The 14,015-nt window shown below is 37.8% G+C and overlaps 1 long non-coding RNA gene across 1 annotated transcript in view; it reads right to left on the bottom strand.

The window, feature by feature from the left end:
- The window catches only part of LOC136249583 (uncharacterized), a 32,109-nt gene extending 20,787 nt beyond the window's left edge, over positions 1-11,322 (bottom strand). The window contains exon 1 of the long non-coding RNA XR_010698282.1: positions 11,133-11,322. This is a non-coding gene — a long non-coding RNA (uncharacterized lncRNA). The remainder of the gene's footprint in view (positions 1-11,132) is intronic.
- Positions 11,323-14,015: the final 2,693 nt, after the last annotated feature.

Genomic DNA, 14,015 nt, shown 5'->3' with positions numbered 1-14,015 from the left:
AAATCATTTGCTTATTACTGTGCTCATTTTTTTAACTACAACAACTCTGGATATGATCTGGGTAAGTAACAAGTTTCATCTGAAAATTTTAAAATAAATTTTGCATTTTGTGAGATACTAAAAAAAGATATTTTTGAGAAGACAACAATTGTGCCTCCAGTTTCATGGTGGATCTAGCAATGGGATGATACTACAATGAACATTTCACGATGGTAGGGGGATCGATTTGTGAAAGTTGATTTTTCAGATTGGACCCTACCTACATGGAAAAAAAATTACAAGCGTTTGTTTAATTGATCAACATCTTGAATGTAACGGACTATGGAGTTGGAACTTGTGTCATTCTGTTCACCATGAACTGGGGAATTCCATCAAGGCATAATTTTTGGCCTAACCATACCTATGCTATCAAACAAGAAAGCTGTTCAAGCTTAGAAATGGCAACAATAAAGTTACATTTTACCGCAATGTAAACAAACAAACAAACACACGTAACTCATGTGGTACAGAAACAAAACAAAGATATTCTTACTCTCCATGAAGAGGCAAATCCATTGGTATATTAGATATTTCAATTTATCTTCCTTCATTGTTTACTGAAGTGATTAAAACATGCGTAAAGTGATTTATGTAGCCGCATGCATTTTTACTCAATGTATTTCAGTGGCATTTATCTCAAGTCATGCAACTTAGTGGATCATAAATAATTCTCAAGGTACCGATGTATTAAAGTTTTGTGATTACAACAATCACATGTTACATTTGTGGACTATCCCATCAGCGTGATTGTTGGGACTAACACAGTTCTTTATTTGGTTCAGGATTGAGTTGTGTTGTAACTATGTAGTTAAATTATGGTGCTGCTGAAACAATGAATAATCAATTACATACCCATTGTATATCTGGCAATGGCTTCATGGATATTCCTCATACACACATGTATCAGCATAAAGCATACTCAATTGTTGGCCTGGAAATATTTGAAATATGTGTAGCTTATATGGATTCAAGAATCTATGCCATTTTAGAAACACGAAAGATGTTACACAATTACCAATACCCACAGCCTGTACACATGCACGCATGCTCACACACTCACGCACGTAGGTATGCACACACGCATGCACATGCACACCTAAAAAAAGCAAACAAAGCCTTTACCTGTTGTATAAATGATCATGCTTACCCAGGCCACCTGTACACTACTATGAAACACTGTGGTAAAGCTTTCCTGAGGCAGGACTGGTACCCTACTGGATACTGTACTATGTCTCATGATATGTGGGCACTCAAAGTCTCACATGAGCTTGATGCATCATGGATATACTTGGCATTCGCTTACACAGTTACCCACTGATGACACAGTAGCATGGGGTAGGCTGCATTCTGCAGGTCTACATTTAAACAGTAGTATCATCCCTAGCCACCCACGCACTTGATTATGTGAAGGTTGTCTGGTGACATTAGTCCAACTTCTTGGCCCAGGAAGTACGCATTAAGTGGTTGTCTAAAGGTCTTCTTTTCCATTGATTATTGTTCTAAGTCAAATGCTAAGAAGGTTTCCATACATCAAGTTTTAATCGGCATTCATTATGATTATGATTAAAGTACCTGGTAAAGGCAGAGCCTGTATACCAGAAGGCCTTATAAAGACCTAAGATGTTTATATTAACTGCACTAAGTATGTTTGAAAAGTAGGAGAAAGAAGAAAAATCCATGACTGGACCTGGGCAGCCTCGAACCTGCAGCCATCCGATTAACGCTCGAACGCTTACAGGAGTCTGCCAGGCGGTCAGGATATTTTCTTCTTACTATTTTCATGTATTTGTATCCATAGGAACCCTAGAGAGTGACTTATTATCTCTAAGTACCCCAAGTGGAACCAAATGGACATTGTTTTATTATGATTAAAGTACCTGGTAAAGGCAGAGAAAGTACCTGGTAAAGGCAGAGAAAGTACCTGGTAAAGGCATTCATTAGTCACGCCAGTGATTTTTATAACAGAACACTCCTTAAAGTGGCTGGAAAGTTTATTCATTTGAATGCAAGCATGAATAAGCATAACAAGCATGTTTGTAGCAATATTCTACTAGGGCCAAGAAAGTGTACCAAAGTAAAAATGTTGCCTGTTTTTACTGTATTTGTGAAAAAGAGTCTTCCACACATATCCAATATCAAGTTGAAAGACCAAAACTTTGTTTTATAAGAAAGACACAAACCTGAAATCCGCCATACCCGTTAAACAATGTTATTGCATCCTTCTCCAAATTTAAGGTCAATCACTTAGTCTATATCTATACAGTGGAACCTGTTAATCAGGACACTTGAAAATGAGGACACCTACATAATCTGGATACTTGGTAATGGTCCTAAAGTATCCCTTAGTATGTAAACTGACCTGGAAAATCAGGAAACCTTGATAATCAGGACACTTTTGGTCAGTCCCAAGGTGTCTTTAATACACAGGTTTCACTGTAGTTATGAATTGTCAAAATTGGTATATTAGATGTGCATGGAAGACCTATTTGCAAATCTGGTTGCATACGTATAACATCTCAATTTACAAAATCATGAGACTACACACAATATAAAGCACTATTGTGCAGACCCCTTAGGGAAGTTGAATGAACATATGGACCATTGTGCCAGATGACAACATGTGGATCAGCTTTGGCATGATTATCACATTGATAAGCATACAAACCAGGTATAAAAATGCTAATGAACAACTCCAAATTGCACAAAATAAGCAGCAGTGAAATAGTGTAGTAACTTAGACAACATGTGTACCTTGGTACCAACCCATTAGTCACTAGCCTTTTATGGCACACTGTATTTTTACCATATAGGGTTACCATCCATGTGTACATGATTCGTGAAGGCTTATCAATTCAAAGCTTCAGTCTAAATCTTTGGGATCCACAAGAAGCCTGAAATGTTGTAGATCGCTAGTAAAACCTGGACAAGGTTAACAATAATTAAGATCTTATGGAAACCCTGAAATCTCACTCGAAATCTTTATGATTTCAAAATCTTGTCCCTAGTTTTGCTGAGTTTGTTGATCCCTCATCTGAATCAGTGTAGATGTAATACACTACTATGGTTGAAAAGAATATATTGCAGTCAGTTTTGTATATCGAGAGTTCATCAAGAAGCGAGGAAGGCCAAGACAAATAGCACATATCGCCATAACTTTGAATAAAGCATTTTCAGAACAATGCACTTGTTTCATCTAATGGCACCTTGTATTTAACCTATAAACGAAGTACGCAACACTTAAAGCGGTAACAGACAAATTTGCATAGAGCCGTAAAAGACAACTTGGTGCCCTGAGTACATCCACAAAAATTTTCTTTTACGTGAACAATGCATGTGAATAATGAAATTAAATGATTCATTATATATAAGCATAGATGTGACCCAAGATTACAATCATTAATATAAACCATATATCCCATACTATCAATTAAGCCCATAGTGATCAAAGGATTTCCTGCAATTAAATTACCTCAGCAACTGATATTGAGACATGAAAAATAATAACAAAACAGAAGACTTACAGACAGTTACAGTTCATAACTGTACACACACAAGCTGTCTCATCTGACTTTACCACATGCAACAGATCTAGAGGTGTCACTTAAGCTTATTGCTATGTATCTCATACAAATGTGACTGGATTTTGGAAAAACTATCCAAATCGCACATTAGAAGTTTCGAGATAAACAGTTTTAAAGAAATCAAGCCAGCATAACTCTCCAAGGATAGCAAGCACGCGTATGAAATTTACACAAAAGATGCATCAATCTGTTACCTTTCAGGCCACGTCCAGTACTTGTGGCTGCTTGTAGAGTTTCCCGCCAAATAAGATAGAAAATCTGAGCAGTTGGACGAGCAAAGTAGTATCATGATAGTCTCGCGTGGCCGGACCGCTTTTTCTCCGTCACGGCGCTTATCGATTAGAGATTATAAGCGCCTACTCCGAAATAGGGTCTGGTCCAGAATCAATACGTAAACTCGTTTTCACATCCCAAGCAAGGACTCGGGGTGTTTAATCAACTTTCGTCATAAAACGTATACTTCCTTTTAATTTTCAATCCACGTACGCACTGGAAATGCCATGAACGATAGCCGGTAGAGTCGATGAGAAACACTGAGGCTGGTTTTCTAAGGCTAAAAAGAACACGGGTTAATTCCTTGCTCAGTTCGCATTTAGCCTTTTTGTTTTCACAAGGAATCGATCTGTGACCTTTTTAACCATAGAAAACCAGCCTCAGTGTCTCTCATCAACTCCACCGGCTATCGATCATGGCATTTCCAGTGCATACGTGGCTTGAAATTTAAAAGGAAGTATACGTTTTATGACGAAAGTTGATTAAACACCCCGAGCTCTTGCTTGGGGTGTGAAAACAAGTTTACGTATTGATTCTGGACCAGACCCTATTTCGGAGTAGGCGCTTATAATCTCTAATCAATAAGCGCCGTGACGGAGAAAAAGCAGTCTGGCCACGTGAGACTAGTGCTCACAAAGGGGTGGCGGGGAGGGCAAGAGATAGACCTCAAAATGGAGGCAGACCACGATTGGAGTCCAGACACGAGATTACAGGGCTGTGCTGGCTCCTTAGTGGCTGATATGTAGCAAAATCAACAGAGAAAATGCCTGGCCAACATTATAAGGCTGTCCACCAGTAAACCACAGATTCTTGCCAAGCCAGGTCCTTCACAAGGCTTGAAACTGCCATTTGAGCACTCCACACCACCCAGAAAAGACGTCTGTTAAAACCAGCCTCGAGTAGTTTGAGTAGTACTGAGGATCAAAACTAGTAGTACGATAGTGTAGCTATCCACTGGCGGTGTTAGTTTGATTTTGCCTGATGTGCGATTTGGATCCGTTTTGTAAAATCTGGTTACAAATACTTATTGGTAGAGTTGTAACACTTATAGGAAATTTGTTTCAATGTTTCAGCACTGACGGTATGTCTAAGGTGATAGCCTGGCACTATCCTATAGAATACATCTTAGTATTAAATGATGGAGTAGAAAACGTGTATATAGAATCATATTTCATGCCTAGCACTTTATACATAATTATACTGTTGACACTACTGAGAAAGAAAATAGAGAACTGATTTTGTTGTCTTGTCATTTCTTTACTAAAATATGATGGATCATAGTATGCAATTAACAGACTGCACATGTACTGCCCGTTGGGTACACATAAAATGGTCTAAGGCACATTGTCCGTTTCTCTTGAATAACGCCTTTACTATATATCACTAACTGACATTTACATCTCCATTGTTCAAACTGCATGGTACTGTACATGATTGAGTGGCATCATGCTAATGAGGTAAAACCTTAGCCTTTTATGGTACACACTCATGTCCCACGTGATCATTGCAAGACTCGGCAAACCTCATTATATTTCCCACTCACCATATGAATGTTGAACTAAGTTATGGAATCATGATTGAAGATTTGAGATTCTGTCTGGTGCAAGCAGACATACAGCATAAAAAGAGCTAGAAGGTTCAGAAGCTTTTCAGGGGGTAGAATTTTTTACAATGGACATGACAGGGAAAAATATGCAAGAAAATATTCACAAATGCATCTGAAATCACAAAATTAATGACTGCTTTCTTCCGCAACTGATTCCCAAAACAAGGTAACCATCAAACAGAATGGGAGTTTAGTAGCACTGACTGGCTGGCCAGGCAAACACTATCTACTACTGTTATTACAGGAACCTTTTTAAAGTGGTAATCCTGCTAGGTATGGGGAAGTTTTGCTAAGTGGAGGACAGGTCAGGATAGCTCCTAATTTCACATGGATGGTTACCAAGATAAGGTGTGCACATGTGTGAATGTGAGCTTCATGTAAACTGAGAACCAATGGAAGTGTAAATTAAGTGCGGCTCATGTAGTGCCACCATACCACTGCACCATCACACATCACCTGTCATGCATACACTGAGGCATAAAACTCACAGTACATCATGCAGGAAGAACAGCTGGCCCACAGTGGTAACTTCTACGTGATGGAATTTGATGACATTGATGACCACTAACTATCACTAAAATGACTACTGTATGAGACAAAAAACATGGCTCACCACAAATTATATTCATTGTGTATGAATACAGAGAAACAGCAACCACAAGCATAATCAACCAAACATGTCTTAAACCACAAGACAGCCTATGAAAACAATAAAGTGACAGATGATATCATCCAGATCAACACCCAACATACACAATACACACTATGTACGTAAAATTTATGTAGACTGTACACAAAGTTCTTAACTGATGCAGAGAATAGTGCAGGACTGTCAGCTTAAACAAACACTCTCTAATAAATAACATGTAAATAAACAGCAGCCTGCTATTACCAGCTTACTTAAAATAGAAGAAAACTGAAGAACAAACAACAGAGCATTTACAATTAATATTCTCGTCTGAACCCGCGCCCCAGCTATCAGCTATTGACTTGAAGTGGCCATTATGTTTCGCTTTCAGCTATGTTCAACTCATTACACAGCACTACAAAGGCCAAAGAACAGCAGGAAAAGCATTTCTGCAATCAATCCAGCCACCATGAAAATACTAGCAATTTGCAAGCTCTAACTATCAAATATTGATTTGAAACTGAAGTGGCCATTGTGCTTCACTGTCACCTATTTTCAGCACATTACACAGTATTACAAACAAAGAACACCTCTGCAATCAATCCAGTCACCATGAAAAATATGGACGATTCCTATTTACAAATGGGAAGCCATGCATCGTGCTACCATGAATTGACACCTTGGGAAGTTAGGAACGCAAAGGAGGATAAGGTAAGTCCATGATGCATGTATTTTACGTACTGCGGTATGCCAAAAGGCACATCTAGGGATAAAGCAATGTCGAACAGTGAAAACATCAAGGCCATAGCCTTAGCCTTTATCATGTTATGCTTACTGAAGACAAGCAGGCAGGCAGGCAGGCAAGGCAGACAGGCAGGCAGGTAGGCAGGCAAGACAGGCAGACAGACAGGTAGGCAGGCAAGGCAGCCTGTGAAACCAAAATTTGAGTTCTGGCAATTTTTAAAACTCTAGATTCAGCCACCTATATGGTTTTTTCAGTTTTAACGGTGTATTTGATGCTAGATGGAGTAATATTATTCCGTAAAGGTGATTTTAGTTGCATAAGATGTTTCTAGGATGATTTTTTAAAGGCAGCATTTTTAAGGGCAAACTCAATTTTGGCGATCCCCACTTAAATAGTACTACTGTACTGTTCGATATAGCTTATATGCCTTTAAGGGTTAATGACAGCATTTGGGGGACACCATGTGGTTTGGTAGATTCATATTATTACTGTACTTAATCACTCATGCACTGAATATGATTGACTATGAAGCATTTAAACTGCAATGTGTGATCAATGATACAGTGTTGTCGTGTTGAATAACTGAAGCTTTTTTTTGTCTAGATAAAGTGGGTCATATTCATTTTTTTTAAAAAAACAAGTAGGTTTGATGACTTTCTTTTGCATACATGGTCATGGGACATATGAAGAGACACTTTGAGAATATACTACGATAAAAACGTTAACGTAGCACTCCTGACAAGTGTAGAGATATTTTGTTTTACTATAGGGCAAAAGTTGTCTGCTACATAGTAATTCTTGATGCATTGCAATAAAAATTACTTAATCTTAGTGCTGTCATTTGGTTTTTCTCAATTTTATAGGTTTAGCTTTTTCTATGTATTTTACATTGGCACGACTTTATGATTTCGTCCTACACTGATGAAAGTAGTCAGCAGGTTCTATACATATCAAACAAAGGAGAGCCATTTCAGCAGTGTATAACAGTTATTTGTTTGAGTTTGCAATGATTAGAATAGTTTTTAATTAATTAATTTTTTGCTCTATTAAATAAAAATGTTAAGGTCAATACAAATGACATATATTTAAAATTATAAATTTAATGAAGTAGGGATCCAAGGGGGGTTACTATTCAGTGGACTGGACTACTGGACTGGAACACTGGACTGGACTACTGGACTAACATATTTTTGGTTTTTACACATTCTGAGGTTGGTTTTATTGAGTCTTGCTAGTAAGAACCCTTTGGGCACCTGCAGCCCACTTCTAAACACTGAAGACAAACAGTGGAATATGCGAAAACTGTCTCTTAATAATTTCGCTACTGTTCATCATGCCACTAGCTATACAACACTTATTCCTTACCCGGTGTATAGTAATGCTGCAGGCAGTGCAGGGAATTGAATGTGACAGCAATAGTTAACCAGCGATCAACTAGCCAGTAGACAATCTTTCGAGATATCCTTGAGGAGCAAGCTAGTCTCGCCAGCGTGGCCAGACCTCTCTAGTCAGTACAGGAGCTTACCAATTAGAGATTTTTCAGCATGGGCGCTTATAATCTTTATTTGATAAGCCCCTACACTGAAACAGCGAGACTAGTGAGAGCAAGAGTAGTGATACTAGCTTGCTCCTCAAGCTTGCTCTAAGGATATATCTTGAAGGATGTTGTCTACTGGCTAGTTGATTGCTGGTTAACTATTGCTGTCACATTCAATTCCCTGCACTGCCTACAGCATTACTACACACCAGGTAAGGAGTAAGTGTTGTATAGTGACATAATGAACAGTAGCGAAATTATTAAGAGACAGTTTTCGCATATTCCACTGTTTGTCTTCAGTGTTTAGAAGTGGGCTGCAGCTGCCCAAAGGGTTCTTACAGCAAGACTCCGTAAATCCAACCATAGAATGTGCAAAAACCAAAAATATGCCAGTCCAGTAGTCCAGTCCAGTGTTCCAGTCCAGTGTTCCAGTCCAGTGTTCCAGTCCAGTGTTCCAGTCCAGTGTTCCAGTCCAGTAGTCCAGTCCACTGAATAGTGATGCCCGGGATCCAAGCAATAAAAAGTAGTGAAACAAGAGATGAACGATGGTGGCTATTACAGCATAGTTCAGTGGGAAATCCCTACTTTAGCATGGTATAGCAATTATTTTGTGTTCAATGCCAAAGTAGGGATTTCCCACTGAGCTATGCTGTAACAGCTACCATCGTTCATCTCTTGTTTCACTACTTTTTTTATCACTTGGATCCCTACTTCATTTTTAAGTTTATAATTTTTAATATACTAGTTTGTTTAGTTTTTTGTAAAGCATACAGCTATTCTTGGTTATAATTGTAAGAAGCTAGTGAATAAGCTTCATTCATTAATTTAAGGTAGCTTTATTACTTCGTTGTGGCTTGGAATTAGTCAGTGGATTACTAACAAGATTAGTAACTTCCGTTACTTGTAGTAATAAAATTACTTATATTAGACTCGTTACAGTAACTTCTTTACTTAGGTAACACGTTACATTTGTAAGTAAAGTAACTTGAGTTATATTACTCATTTTTATAGCATATTTTGTTATATTACTTTGTTACTACAAAAGTAATAATTATTACATAACGCGCTGTTACATAAGTAACGTGTTACCCCCCAACACTGTTTGGCTGTGCCTAACCAATGCTGTCAAACTGTCATGAAGGGAAATTGAGGCTGGCTTTAGGATGATATTTTTGGCTGGGAAAGCCCAGTTCTACCAAGTATATTCAGTATATTCAAGTATATTAGTACTACCACACTGTATGATACTTCAATAATCCATTCCTGAGGGGTACAAAATTTTACTCGGCCTCTTTGAAAGCTCGTGAATGCAGAAATTTGAAAAATTACTGTAAAGTTTCACATATTTCCTATACACATTGCTATACACATCATCACATTGCATTCTCACAATATAGCTACAAATATTTAGAAATTTTGCAGTTTGCAGCAAGGGGTCCACAACTGTACAACCTGTAGAGAATTCAAAATTTGAATCTTATCTTGTCACAGTGATAGAATTTTTATACATTTCTGGGTGCATAATTCAAATATTTCAGAAATTCTTTGAAATCATGTCACAAAGTCTTGAAATCTAGCCAGAGATCTTATTTGAAATGTCTTACAGCACTTTTTGAAGTAGTGGACTCCTTGGTTTGTAAAAATCCGTACTAATATTCCGGATACTAGTGTAGGTCGCCTATTATCAAATGGTACGCATTATCGAACTTAATACATTAAGCAATAAGTGAAGGTTGATAAAGGCTAACTGAAGACTTGCTGAGCTGTAACAGCAACAATACAACATTTACAATAGTTCCCTTCAGTGGTTTCTATTATTAAAGTGCTCCAGAGGCTCTATTAAATATTCAGTGGCATGAATCGAACAAAATTACAATATTATTCTAATAGACACCTATAACTTCTCACCACAACAATGCACATATGTCCAGCTTGGACCTTACAATAGAGCGATCTTTGTTCTTCCTGAATCCCACAGTTTAAGTAAATCAACCCAGGGGGCTTCAAGTTAAGAGCGAAACGGCAGCACCTATAACAATCATTGTTTCAGTCAAACCTGAATAACTCGTGAACAGCGCATTCAATCTCCATAAAATTTTGGTTGCAGATTGTTAACACAAGTGTAAAATTCCTTCCTGCATTTTACCCATTATGATTTCTTATTTAATTTGGCATATGCTCAGTGTGCTGGTGTGATTTACTTACAACTTGGTAGCCAAGGAAACCAAAGGCCGCTCTATCGAATAGTCCAAACCGGAAATCTGTATGTTGTTATGGCGAGGAAATATAAGAGCTTGTTGATAAATGGTGACTTACACTACAGATTTTCTTTTTGCTTTGAAACCTTTTCAAAAATCCTAGAGATTTGACACATTACTGTAAAGTGTTAATAATAATAATATTTTCCAAGTTGCGGACCCCCTTTAAACTTTTTGCGATTTGAACGTCAGTTGAATATCAGGTTATACCTTTATTTCCCTTACAGCATTCACTGCCCTTCATTAGTCACATGACAGTCATAAACAAATTCCCACACATTCTTTTTTACTTCCTTTCTCATCTCCTACACATACTTTAAATGCCTCAACCAGTCGGTAAACACAGCATTCACTGCACACAGATAAACAGTGTGCAAGAGCTTGAACATAAAATGGCAACAAATAAAATACTGGGACTTGATGTTTACATGCTATAGCTACACCCAGTTAGCCAGTGATGCTCACCTTCATGCCACCGATCAGTAGTAGCTCTCGTAGTAGCTACACTCATAGCTAGTTGCACGGATGCGGGTCTCACAGAGTACTGCAGGCTTCACTTCAGTTAACGTTAAACTACTCATAGCAGATCAAACACGGTAGGAGACACCATCCGCTTGTGTAGCTCGTCAGCAACATAACCATCCGTATACTTTCCGTACATCTCCGCACCGTGTAATGGTGAACAATCGATTATGGGTTTATGCTAGAGGATAAGATACGAATGATGTAGCGTTGAAGGAGAGTAGTAATGTTTCTAAAATGTGTGATACCTGACTTTTTACACTACAGCGGGTACTCCAGTATTAATAACTTGTGAGGAGGTTTCTATCCACAAAAGAAAAGGCTTTTCTCTAGGGGCTGGGGCCGCTAGACTAGCTAACTATTAAACGCAGCTGCAGGCATGGTGTTAGTCTCGCCCCCAGACCACAAGGGTCTTAAGATTGGTACAAATCATGTCAAATGGATATGACTACAAGTAGTTAGTATTCGTGAGTACTCAATCGTTAACACTAGAGAGGAGCTACTTAGTCGAATGTTAAAAAAAAACCATGATCGTTTCAGCCCTATGTTGAACATTTGTTATTAATGATATTTACTATTTGATATCTGAGAATTACCATTGCAAAGTTTGGTATGCAGGCCTTTGATGTTTGGAACTGCATTATTGTTGCATCATTCCTCATTCACATTATAATCCGACAAGTGAATGTGTTACAAAAATATATAGTTGTTGAATAGTGGTATGTGAATTTGCAGAATTACAAGTTAGAATTGTCAAAAGCTCTATAAATTTAGTAGTACATACTGTTCTGTTAGGGTAGTTGACTGCTCTATTAGAGTATTTCAATCTGAACATTTGATACCTTTGCAAATCACCACAAAATCAATTTTAATGGCCTGAATATACTTGACTAGTTTTTGAAAACTCAGAAACCCCCACCACTGCTGCTTGACTTTTATAATGATTGACTAAATTATTCTCTGAATAAATTTTACCCTTGAAATCAAGTTTGTAAGCCTTCATGAGTGTTTTTGTGTAGGAGTGGAGAACAGCACTCCAAAGTGGAGGGGCAAGTCATGTGGGGTGGCTGTCAGTTGGGAAACATTTAAAAATCATTACCTTGCACATGAAGCATGCCAATACTAGGAGGGTCTGGGGCCTACCCACAAGAAGTTTGAATGCTTTGAGATTGAATGTGAGAACTTTTTCAGTAGTAGCTACATGTGTACTTGATTAGGATACTCCTATAAATGGCTATCATTTAAGATACTGTACAAATAGCTAGATTCATCGATTATATATAGATCCATCTGTTAATGGATACAAATTGAATAATTGCATACCTTGATGTTTTATTATAGAGTAGTTAGGTGACTGCTCTATTAGAGTATCTCAATCTCGTGCACTTTAATACTGATTTACATTCTTTTACTTAAATTCTCTCTCAAAAAAGGGTATGGCCCAGTATCAAAATACCAACACACCTTTAGGTGTTAATGAGCATTTTGTCACAAAACATGTACTTCCTTTATATCATAAGACACACAGGACTATAGTCAAACACCTGGTGAAGTGGTAGAAAACAAACAGAGGTCAGACTACCTACCTTGTGTAAGACTCATAAACCTCAGCATAACTGTACAATTTACCCTTAGCCTTTTCCCATTTTACAAGAAGTCATTTTCAACCTCAGAAAAAACAGTCCCTGTGTGTCAATCGTAAGAGTGTAATATATAAAAAATACCAGGGTATTTTTCTTAATACCGTACTGTTTTTCAAAAATGAAATACCACTCATCTTTACATTCAAGATTCTCTCGGCAACCATTGTGGACAATTTCTCATCATTAATATTCTTAAGAAGAGATTGAAACAGCAGCTGCCACATTGAAAATTCGTCTGCAGGTTGATTTATTAATACTGCTCTCATTTGCTTATATTAGATACCTATATAGCTGAAAAGCCATCCATTAGCAGGTGCACAAAACTATCTGACTGTCTGCATGATGTCAGTCACCAGCTACTACTGCATGTATACTTGTGCTAGCCTCACATAGCCACACCATAGTTATTAGAGCTATGGCCAGACCGCTACCTTTTCTTTAGTGTATGTAAATGGAAAAAAGTTGGGTCTGGCATGGTTCACATGGCCAGACCCTATTTTCTTGGGGTAGCACTTATCAGTTTTCTATTATTTTCTATTATGATGTGAGAACATCTGCATGGAATATCCTTTTCTTGAGTAATTGAAATTCAATAAGCGTTAACCCCAGAAAACAGTGTCTGGCTATGTGAACTAGGTCTGGTATAATGACCTTTCCCACAAAAGAAAAGGCTATGTGAGACTTGCCTCGAGTTTTTATTTCAGTTATAATGTTACCAATTATTCCAATGCAAGCTGTTTCTTTTAATTTATTCTGGATTAACTCCCACAGGAAAACTTTACCAATTGAAGCCATCAAGATGTTAGTGGATTCCCTTGTGTTATCTCACCTGATTTATGCTTTACCAGTTTGGAGTCCTTTTTTGTCTCAGTCAAACATTTATCACTTACAACGTTTACATAATTGGGGTGTGCATATCACTGCTTCATTGCAGAAATTTGACCATGTGTCAGAACATCGTGCCAACTTTAATTGGCTGAGTATTTGGAACTAATCATAAGCATCATACTAGATCCAAGATTTATTCAGCCAGCCTTCTGTAGATTGTCCTTTACTAAGAAACTGTTTAGACATTCTACCGCACTCTGGTGAATGATCTGCAGGATGAAGTTGCTCTGTCCTCCACTTTTCCTTCCTCAGTGTATAATTTTATGTTGTGTAATGATGTGTAATTCTTTTGTGT

Source organism: Dysidea avara, chromosome 3, assembly GCF_963678975.1.
Source record: "Dysidea avara chromosome 3, odDysAvar1.4, whole genome shotgun sequence".
NCBI classification, from domain to species: Eukaryota; Metazoa; Porifera; class Demospongiae; order Dictyoceratida; family Dysideidae; genus Dysidea; species Dysidea avara.
Note: the sequence above shows the minus strand (reverse complement) of the source record. Positions and strands in the feature narration are given on the sequence as shown.